We start from the raw sequence: 11,707 nt of genomic DNA, 5'->3' as shown, positions 1-11,707 counted from the left end.
TCTTTTATTTTTGACTCATGAGAACAGAACCCCCGGGAGTTCTCTGTGATAACACAAGTTGAGTTGATTCAGAAACAGAGAATGTATGGATGTGCCATATGACTATACATGTGGGGGGGGGGGGGGGGGGGGTCATCTGATAGTCAGACTGCCATGGGTACATTTCAATTGAATTCACAGACACCGGATCAACCTTTGAGGTTTATGTAGGAATCGGATTATGGTCATATAAAGTAACCCCCCCTCCTCTCTCTCTCGCTCTCTCTCTCTCTCTCTCTCTCTCTCTTACACCCCCCCTTCCCTCCCCCCCTTTGGACGGGGGTGCTGGAGCCGTCTGCCTGTCACCCCTTGCCTCTTTGTTCAAACTGATCTCCCTCAGCGTTGCTGCCGGCGCGTAGGGGGTCGGAGGCAGCACCTTGGTGCGTGCGTGCGCGCGCGTGTGCATGTGTGTGTGCGTGTATACGCGAGTGTGAATCTATTCCGATATCAACGTGTGAGCATGAACGGCGCATAGGGTGCTGCTCAGCAAGGAGAGGAGAGGAGAGGACAGCGCTGGAGAAGGAGGGACAAGTCCAAGACGTGGAGCGCTTGTGCACGCACTCACTCGCGCTCTCTGGTGCCTCTGCAAAGTGCTGTTTCACCCTGGTGTCGTCGCTGGCCGTCTCTGCACCCTGTTGGGGGGGGATTTGGGGGAGCACCTGCACCGAGGCGCAAAAGCTCACATTCCTGAAGATTGCACCATCGAGACGCGTCAGACAAGGTAAGAAAGCACGGGGGAAATCATTTGCTTCGCGTGCATGCTTTCGGAAATCAATAATTTGGTCAGTCATTGTGTGATATCTCAAGTCACAGGGTGGCATGAGGCGCCTGAGACCGCTCAGCTGCTGGAAGAGGATCTGAAGTGCTTTCATTTCTGGGTTACAACACAAAGACGCACTTTCGAAGACAGTGATCGCAATTTAAGGAAATTGTAGAGTTCTTTTCACATTGCCAATCCATGCAATATGTAATTAGCCTATATGCATATACAATAGGTAATAACTAGTTCCTGTAGACCAATCAAAGCCTTTCCTTTTGCACGATCACACCCTCTCAGCCTTATCCGAACATACATCGCAACCGTTTGGGATATCTTTAATTATTTATAGGTCTAAGCTTTTAATATTGGTCTATATTTACGACCCATGTAGGGGCATGCATAAATCATCAACTCACCAAGTCACCTTGTTAGTGTGTCCTCTCCTCTCACGAGATGTCTTGTCTTTGTAAGAACTTTGGTCTACATGCACACACATCTTTGAAATATTCCTATGACAAAATCCAAAATAAATCAGCCTTCTGTTGACTGATGCAATTGAACAGGTGCCGATGAAACCTATTATGGAAATCAGAGTCCTTTGGTGAACGACTGCCAATATCAGATCTTTTATTGGTCCACTTCCAGAGATGTCTGTCAGCTGGGAATGACATTAAAGATCCTGTTATGGGTAGAAACTGGATGATCAGTGACCAGTGTAGTCTTTGGGCCTTGTAAACCATCTCCGAGAATATAAAATGATCCAAAAAGCGACTAAGGGATGGGAAAATGAGTGAATGCCTGACGCCAATCAGGTCTCTGAAAGTCTTGCTTTGTAAACAAAAACACTGGCGTGTTCAAATCCCAGCGAAGGAGGAGAACAGTTTGGGTCACCTTGCCAAATGAGCTGTAGTCTGAGAATATGGGAGCCCCCGCAGCCCAATAAAAGCCCATCCCTATTGACTGACTCTTTTTTTTGGCCTTGTTAGTGTGCCCACCACCAGCTGCGTGTCAGTGCCACAAAACAGGACGTGGTTAACCAGGCAACGCCACGCTATAGACGAACCCGAGCTGTGGAAATGTGTGTGTGGGAGATAACAGCAGTGTAGTGCCTGTGGGATGAGCGGTGAGGAGTGAGGAGCGAGGCTAAGAGACCCAGCTGAAAGTTTACACCATGCATTTTTCATTCTGTCCGGATGTGTGGAAGTGTGTAATTTAAAGGGCATCCATGAAGCCTGGCACGCACAGCATACAGTAGAGTTGCGTTTCTGTAGATGACGGCACTCACGCGAGTAGAAGGATCACAGAGCGGTGTTGTGGAGAAGAAAGAGGTCTGATTAAAATAGAGTACGAGCTCAGTTGGGCCGCCACGCTGTCTGTTGCTGCACGCTCTGCACTCAATCAGCCTCAGCGTTGTTTATCACGCATGGCTCTGGGACGTCTGCAGATACAGGAGTCACTTTGCATCAGCGAAAGATGGAAAAAGGAGTAATGTTAGATGCTTTTAGAGAGATGAAACACTGCAGAAGTGATGCAATTTGTCAATTAGTAGATTGACAGACTCGATTGGGATTATTTTGAAGTCATTGTTCAAGCGAAGATGCCAAATATTCTTTCATTTCTCTTCGTTATTGTGAGGATTTGTACAGCTTTCTTTCTTTGTTGGACAAATCAAGCAATGTGATGTTGTTTCACAATTTTCTAGCATTCTGCTCACCATACCAAACCAGTTATTAGGATCGGGAAATCATAGATGTTTTGATATCTTGATATCTAGTTTAATATCTTCATATCTATGATTTCAGGCATTTCGTAACCCTCCTGTTGACCCATTTTCAAACAATTTCAACATCAGAAATTTGGGTTCTTATCAAACAAAATGTCCAAAAATATAATGTTGATGGTTCCATACAGCACTCTTTACAAGTAAAGTAAATAATCAGTTTACTATTTTCTTTGAATTTGGATGTTTTATTACATTTTTATAGCATTTGGGGGAAAAAATGATAAAGGAACGTTGAAAAAATGTGACAAAAATGACAGAAAATGCTCAAAAACGTCAGGGGAAAACAACAAAAACATCAAAAAAGCGCAGAAGAAAAGTGACAAAAACATTGGGCAAAAGGGGGGGAACTATTATACTATGTAAAAAAGTATTTTTATTTTAGAACGAGAAAAACAAAAAATTGTGTAGCAGGCGGGAGGACAACACAAAAGCAAAAATCTGCAAAGATTTAATGGCAGATCTCAAATATGACGATTTGCAGCTTTTCTATGTTTCATACAAGGCTGCACCACGTCAATTTACATAAAGTATACATAAAGGAACAACTGTTACAGCCGACGCACCGTTGTCTATGACTGCGACTTAAAAATATGTTTGTGCATATTCAGCGCGGAACATGACTTGTCATTCCCAATTTCACAGCCAATGGTGTGTAGAAAACTAGCACAAGACAAAAAGTCGGTTTAAAATCAACATGCAAGTTGCCCTACAGTTCAACCCCCCCCCCCCACACACACACACACACACACCAAATAAAAAGTTCAGGATATTTTTTCACTTTAACCCCTGTTTATATCACTGTAAATTGAATATGTGTCTTTTGAACTGTCATCAAGATGTCATTGAGCATTAGAAAATTGGGATTGGCATTCCCTGACATTTTATAGACTAAGACTGAGAAAATAATCTGCAAATTCGTTGATAATGAAAATAGTTGTTAGTTGCAGGCAGCCCTAAAGTTTCCTTTCAGAATAAAATGGAAAAGGGACTTTATCCCTGCTGTTCAGAAGTGAGCAGCAAGTCTTGCTGATAAATTTAAATCTCAGTCAGGGTTTGATATTTTTTTCTGTGGTATGAAAGCGTCCACTCTAATATGTCACTCATGTGATTATTGGCTCTGTCAGTAAAATACATTGCTACAAGCTAATAGAAAAGCTTACTTCTACACAGGCTTGTAGCTTTATGGTTATGCTGCCCTAACAATGTGTTGCCTTAGTTTGGATAAGAATGCGATGGGTAGTGATGTACAATGCAGAAAATGTATGAGATGTCTTTGTTGTTGTCCTAGCGTGAACTATAAAGTGGGAATTTTCTCCTCTCTTTGAACACTGCCAGATGGGGAATAGGTTTCAGGCTAACAATGACTTCCCAGTGAGCTAAAACTGTCCGCGTTTTCAGCACTGGACAGCTCCCAAATCTCGATGCCCAATGGTCCGACCACAAACATTTGTCAAATAGAAAAAAAAGCAGTGATAAAGTTGTGTTTTGAGCTTCTGGATAGAAAGGCAATGTCTCCCTCTCTCCCTGGAATATTGAAACCAGAGTGAGTCCCCAGCCACCAAAATCCTAAAGGGATTGGAGAAACCAATCCATCAATCAAATCCAGTCTTTAGCCTGGGAGGGACTAAAGCAGCCCACCAGGCCAATCATTACAAGCGTAGATGAGACCACAGCTGAACAGCTCAGCCACACAAAGAGAAAGGTCCCTCTCTTTGTCTTTGGCCAGGGGCTCTCCTCTAAGGTAGTGACTGGTGGAAGACAAATATTTGGCTTTGCAGTCGGCTGAGCAACACAAAGAAGACTTGAATGATTAGTCGATTCCCAAGAGGTAGTTTAATTTTTTTTAAATATTCTTTTTCTATCTTTGAAACATGTACAATCAGCACTTCTTTCTGCCTCTCTCCCGACACTGGTGCCGGCGATAAACACTTGGAAAAGGCCATGGCTCTCTGTTTTTTGTCTTTCCCGCACCTAGTTGATATTCCACAGACTCAGCACATCATTAAAGATGAGGAATTCTTGGATGAAGCCCCACTGCCACGTCTACATCTCTGTATATTATTCCATTTATTCTCACAGCTTCTCCTTTTTCTGACCACCTTTCCCTGTGGATGAAATGTGGTTGGACCGTGGTTTATGGAAGCACTCCCAGTCCAGTGTGTATTTCTCTTTGTGTGTGTGTGTGTGTGTGTGTGTGTGTGTGTGTGTGTGTGTGTGTGTGACTACTATACTCAAGATGTTAGCTGGGTCTCATGCACCTGATCCTTTATTGACTTTGTTACCAAGAGCTGCAGACCCTTCACCTTTGACCCATATTGACACAGCTGGTGTAGAGGCTGCTTTTTTTTTTACCTCTGACCATAAAATCATTATCCTCTTCAATATTGCTACTTACTTAAACAAATATTTTGCCTACAATATTCTGGGGCAGAGCCGGACGTTTGGGGGCGTGCTCCATTTACTACAGCTATATGCACTATTTTTCAAGATAATAGAAATACTACAAATCTGTACATCAATTTGGACAATTATGGTTTCCAAGGAAAAGAATCATCCTGTTGAGCCTACATCTTGTTTTGTGTAATATTCTCAAATTGTCTTCATCACTCTGAACCCTAACATAACAATTGTTGAGGGTGACTCGTTTTCACTCCTGAAAGATTTTTGAGAAAACATACGGGGCTGGAGCCCCAGAAGCCCCCCCCCCCCTCACTCTACTCCTAACAATATTAAAAGAAATGGATCAAAGGACTACATAGTTTAGGAAAAGGGAAGCCCGTAGTGATGAACCCAGACATTTATCACCTGACGTTTTAGCATCTTTCTGCTTATTGTTTTGGTTTTTTCCCTTTAGTGCCTTGGTGCATTCTCATCAGATTGGTTTATGGCAATTGGCAGGCAGTGAAACGCTTTTAAAACCCCAGCGTACGCTGGCTTTCCAGCACCAGATGACAGAAAGCTAAAGTTAGCGACTAGCTGGTGAACACAGTTGAGCTTATAGAAGCTAAAGGAGCCAGATATTTCCCTCAGGAGTTGCAGGAGACCAAAAACAGAAAAGCTCAATATTAGACTTACATTTCTCAGGTGGCAAGAAACTCCAAATGAAAAGTAATGTACCTGCTGGAGGTGTAAATTAGCCATTGTATATAAAACGTGCATGGTATCAATTTATGTAGTGATTAAGCCCCCACAATTTCAAGGATTAAAAGAGATTTTTGATTATTTTGTTTTTATTTCTTTATGTTTTGTTGCAAAGTACTGCACATAAAATACTGTATGATTAGTTACTTTAAAGGAACATTAAAAAGTATCTAGGAATCCAATTTCTACCAGGAAAATAAAAATACATACGGTACATGAAATGTTAGGAATAGTAAATCATTTGAAAAGTCACGATGAGTCAAGATTATGAGATAATACTAGTGTTTTAAGTGAAAATGATCACATATAAGATACAACATTAAAATGGAATTGTAAAATAAGTAAGTAAATGTTGTACTTTTGCAAAATTCTGTACATAATAATATAGTTATTTTTCCTGGCGGAAATGGCCCATACTTAGATAAGACATACTTGTCTGATCTTTTTTGTCTACCAGTCAAAGGTTCGCTGGTTACATATTTTTGTAACTTTTATCTTCTGGAGTTGTGCCTACATTTTGTAAAAAAGCAGTGATTGAGCCATTGATTAAGAAAGCTGGACTTGACACCACAAATGTTTCAAATTATCGCCCTATTTCAAAGCTTCCTTTTTTATCAACATGTTTGGAAAAATGTGTATTTATGCAGCTACAGTTTTTTTTGGAGGCACATGACACTTTAAATATTTTTCAGTCAGGTTTAAAAGCATTTCATAGCACTGAGTGTGCACTTTTAAAGGTTTTCAATGACCTGTTTTTAATGACGGATTCTGGTGATTCAGCCATTTTAGTGCTTTTAGATCTCACTGCTGCTTTCAACACAGTTGACCACACAATTCTATTATCTCGCTAGGTGTAGGAGTCAGGGGGACTGCCTTAAAATGGTTCCAGTCATATCTTTCAGGGAGATGCTTCTTTGTTAAAATGGGGGACTCTACCTCATCAACTGTGCCTCTTAAATGTGGAGTCCCCCAGGGATCTATTCTTGGTACTATTCTTTTTGCACTGTACCTCCTTCCACTTGGAATAGTTTTTAAAAAGCATGGCATCTCCTATCATCTTTATGCTGATGATTGTCAAATTTATATACCAATCAGAAAGCAGGAAGGCAGCCCCCTGACACCCCTACTTCACGTTTAAATGACGTCAAAGCGTGGTTAGCCCAACATGTTTTTAAACTAAATGAGAGTAATAAAGAGATCATGCAGTTTGGCCCCACTAACGCTATGATATACTTGGGCCCCCTTAATGATTTTGTGCATCCTGTTGTTACTAACCTTGGGGTAAAAATAGACAGTGATTTTAAACTTGACAAACAAATAAATGCAGTTGTGAAATCTGTTTTATATCATCTTCGCCTTTTAGCTAAAGTTAAACCGTTTTTGTCATTTTACAGTTTTGAACAAGCTACACATGCTTTTATTTCTTCTAGTTTAGACTACTGTAATGCACTTAAATCGGCATAAATCACAAAGCACTTTGACGATTACAGTTAGTCCAAAATTCTGCAGCACGTCTTTTAACTGGAACCAAAAAGCGCGCTCCTATAACTCCAATTCTTGCCTCATTGCACTGGCTTCCTGTACGTTTTAGGATGGATTTTAAGAGTTTATTGTTTGTATTCAAAGCTGTGAATGGACTGGCCCCAACATATATCTGGGACCTGATCCTAATTTACAGGCCAGCGCGGTCACCAAGGTCAGAGAGCCAGCTCCAGCTTGTGGTCCCCAAGACAAGACTTAAAACTCTGGGGGACAGGGCTTTTTCTGTGGTTGGCCCTAAACTCTGGAACATCCCAACAGCCCCAAAAGTTGAGTGTTTTAAGTCTCGTCTAAAGATACATTTTTATTCTTTGGCTTTTAACTCCATGTGAGTTGTGTGATGTCTCTTATTGTTTTACTGTATTTTAGTATTTTTTCACTTTATCTATTTTTTAATTTTTTAAACCCAATGCTCTTATTTTAATTTCACAATATTTTATATTAATTGTTTTGTATGTTTGAGTTTTCTGTGCAGCACTTTGGTAACTTTGTGTTTCTAAAATGTGCTACAGAAATAAAGTGGATTGGATTGGATTGGTTACAAATCATTTGATGCCGGTGGGATATTTGATTTTTTGATGCAATACAGAAAAGAGCGATGATTGATTCCACCGAGGTCGCTGTCTGGCGCTCCCTGGTTTCTATTTCCTTTTAAAGCTGTTACAATACTTCTCACATATTTATGTACACACTTATTGAACAGCTCCCTCATATGTTAATCAAATGCATTTATATTGACTTTTTTTCTCCGTATCTCACATAGTCCTACACCTTTTGCACATACACAAGACAAAAATATACAACGGTGCCAGAAAGGGACTGAGAATAAAAAGGTGGAGAGAGAAAGTGAGCCTATCTGAGATCATCTGCTGCAGGTTTGTCGAGTGACGCTCCACAGCAGCTTAACAGCTCTACAAGAAGCTCGGCAACAGATGGATTTTATAAGGGTTGTCAATCTCTCACAGGTACGCCCAAATTGTATAATGCATGAAACATCACATATTTCCTCTTGGGTTGCTGTTCAACACGGAATAATGAATGGGAAAAAATGGAATAGTATCAATCAATTTATAGTTACAAGCCCAAGTCTCTGGCTCTTTTTTGCTTGACTTGTCTGTTGAGGATCCTTCAGAGTGACTTAAACTGCCTCATCACTGCGCTTTACTGCACACACTTATAGCCAAATCTTAACTTGGCCTCAGCAAGCTGGTTTAAATAACCTCTCTGTCCATGCCCAGTGCCATCGGTAGTGTCAGTGTGAGTGGAAGGAGAGTCTAATCGGAGGGACCAGCTTGCTAGGGTCCTCTCTCCAGCTAAAGCCACCAGTTACTTTGAGTGTGATTAGTCACCACACACTGAACACAATGTGTGTGTGTCTGTGTGTGTGTGTGTGTGTGTGTGTGTGTGTGTGAGCGAGAGAGACAGAGAGAATGCACAATGCATGAAGGGAGCAAATAGTGAATACCTGATTCATTTTTTGTTTTTTAATTTCTTAAGCAATTAATGTTCATGCAGTCTGGTTAAATGTCTTTTTATGGTACCAAATCACCATACTACTACTGCATCGGATTCAGTCTGTGTAATCACGTTCAAATCTTGGCCACAAATCTATTGCTAAGAAATATGGAGCTTGCGACGCAGCTTTTCATCATGGCAGTGTAGTATTGTCACAACGGGGATAAAATGACCTTCCTTTCATTCCTCTTCCTCTTCCAGCTCAACACTTTGTCTGTCACTCATCTGGAGCTGTTATTTTGCTGTTCACTCCGGCGCTCTCCAGAGGTAATAGTTTTGTGAGACATGATTAAAGAAAAAGGGAAGGAGAGAAATCACGTTCTCCTTTCAGGTCCCAGGAGGAGGATACAAGACTGGCAGTTTGACTCCTCACTGTAAAACTAGCTCGGTTTCCATCCTGATATCTATTAGCACAGATTTATCCAAAGTCCCCAGCCTCCCTTCTTAAGCCATAGTTTATTTTTAGACATTAATTCTGCTGCTTCCTCTTAACGTCATGCAGTTACCCAAAAAAGGTTTTGGAACTTCCTGTAAACCATTTTTTTCGGTTTATATTTTCCCTCTGTCCGAACTTTGTTTCCCCAAGGAGCCAACAGAGCTTGAGCTCTTTTCCATTGGTTGGAAGAAAAATACCATATGTAAACAAGATCTCAAGATTTTTAGCCTTTCCAAAATTAAAAACACAAGAGCAAAATTGCAGGGAATGGGTTGAGCGTTGTGTTCATCTGCTCTACCATTAGGCCTACTCACTCGTTACAGTAGTTGAATGTAGAGTAAGTAGTAGTATTACTACCAATTCTAACTGCGTTCATGTTGCGTGCAATGTACTGCGTCCAGTTTTTGAACGTCTCTCTTCCACGAAAGACTTGTAGGCCTCCTGAGAGTCCCTGCGGCCATTTTTAATTGCTCCGTGCAAGTTGGATCTGTCACTTTCAAGTTCCTCTCAGTTGTTCAGGTTGATAGGGAAGACCTTAACATCCCTCTTGTTGATGTCCTTAAAACATAGGCGGGGACATTTTCCAGCTCTCCTTGTAATAAGATTTTAGGGAAGCAAGTGTCTTTCATTTGACAGAGTTTGGCACATGGTCATTCCGGCATACACCCAGAATGGAACTAAGGCATGAAAAACGGAAGGCATTGAGGCGATGTTCGTGCCTTTGGTATATTGTCCATGTCTTGCTTGCGTATATTAAGGTGCTAAGTACACATGTATGGTATACACAGACTTTGAGGATCAAGGAAAGGTTCTTGTTGTGCCAAACATGCTTGCTCAATTTGCCAAAACGTCGATCATTGTATTTGCCTTCCCAATGCACATGTCAAGCTCTACGTCAAGGTGATTGGTGTTGGAGACTGTGGACCCCGGGTAGGTGAATTTGTCCACCACAGATAGAAATGTGCGGTCAATGGATACAGCAGGGTTCAAGGTTGCAGGTTGGGCAAGGACAACTGTCTCTTTTAGAGCCAAACCCTAGACATGCAGAGGCAATGGATGAGAAGAGCAGTTGTAAATCTGCCTCTGAGTGGGCGGCAAAGGCAGCATCATCAGCATAAAGCAGCTCCCGTGCCAGAACATGGCGTACTTTGGTCTTTGCCCGCTGTCAGGCCAGACTAAACAGTTTCCTGAGCTGTGGGTGTGTAGAAGGATACCGGAGTCATCAGGGAAGGCAAGGCGTAGTAGGGCTGAGAAATATTCCGAAGAGGACAGGAGCAAGGACACATCCTTGTTTTACCCCACACCTTATCTGGAACTCGTCGAGTGCCTTCATACTGTACGGTTGCCTTCATGCCGTCATGAAACTCAGGGATCACCTCAGGGACGTGATTTTATTTTATTTTTAAAATAAACCGGGTGTTTTATTTTGTTTCTGTGCTCGACTTCCTGTCCCGCACTATGTGCCGTGTGCTGAATTTCTGCGGAGCTCTCCGGCGTCTAGCAACAATAGAAGCTTCAGTCGCCTTGGTCAAGTCTACAAACACAAAGAACCGAGTTTTATGTTAATACAATACACTTTTCCTGTAGTTGCTGGACACAGCATGCACACAGCACACACTATGTCTGCTGTGGAGCGGCAAGCACGAAACCCGCACTGGCTTTTAGGAAGGATACAGTCAGCAAGGATTTGTCGATGTGGTAGAATAGAGCGAGCAAATGTCTTGCCGGCCTTTGATACTCAGCGTACCAGCTCCTCTGCTGGGCAAGCCGGGTGGTCCGTGTTTTCGTCTTTTCTCTTGTCTTTGACCTGTCTGGCTCGCTTGGAGCTACCAGGGGTACAAGGCCCCTGGCAGCTACGCTCTCAGGGTCATTGGGACTCACAAGCTGTTCTGCCACAACAAGGCACCAGTTCCATGGAACAGTACTGCATTTATAGCTATAAGCTAACTGCATTGGTTTGTGGCATTTCATGTTACGTATGTTATAAAAAGCCTTGTTCAAAACTGACACATCTACAGTGTGGACACCAAAATGCTTCTACATCAGAGGTTAGGCTATTGTTAGCGGCTTTGTTTGGCTTCTATATTAGGGGATATTTACACTCCAGCAACATTTCCCAAACTTGTTGGTTCATCCTTAAATTATTTCCACTTATATTATTGTATTTATGGCTAACTAGCTCTATCCTGCAAAAACAATGCTTCACCCTAATTTGTTATCAACATGGATATTCAATTAGTCAGAATGAAGACTTTTTGCCATGCATTTAGCTTAATAAAACTGCTCTAATTACTGTAGCAATTAAATGCATATACACAGTACAAGCCTTCTTCTTTAAACGAAGTCAGCTGGAGAAGCCAACTCATGAAGTTAATGTTAATTAGCTAGCTAGCTATGAGGTTAGCTTAAAATTGGCCTGCAACAGTAGCTAAATTGACAGTTGCATGTTAAAAGTGAAAACCTTAGTCTACTTCTGTCTTAAATTCTTGACCCA

General features: G+C 41.7%; 1 protein-coding gene across 2 annotated transcripts in view; it reads left to right on the top strand.

The window, feature by feature from the left end:
* The first annotated feature begins 358 nt into the window (after window positions 1-358).
* The window catches only part of LOC117954388 (neurocan core protein-like), a 45,826-nt gene continuing 34,477 nt past the window's right edge, over window positions 359-11,707 (top strand). Inside the window, exon 1 of one of the 2 annotated variants that reach the window (XM_034888146.1) lies at window positions 359-760. The gene's annotated coding sequence lies outside the window, so the exon portion shown is untranslated. The remainder of the gene's footprint in view (window positions 761-11,707) is intronic. The other variant, XM_034888144.1, reaches the window with a different exon arrangement.

Source organism: Etheostoma cragini, chromosome 12 (assembly GCF_013103735.1).
Source record: "Etheostoma cragini isolate CJK2018 chromosome 12, CSU_Ecrag_1.0, whole genome shotgun sequence".
Classification (NCBI taxonomy): Eukaryota; Metazoa; Chordata; class Actinopteri; order Perciformes; family Percidae; genus Etheostoma; species Etheostoma cragini.
This window is presented reverse-complemented; position numbering and strand designations above follow the sequence as displayed.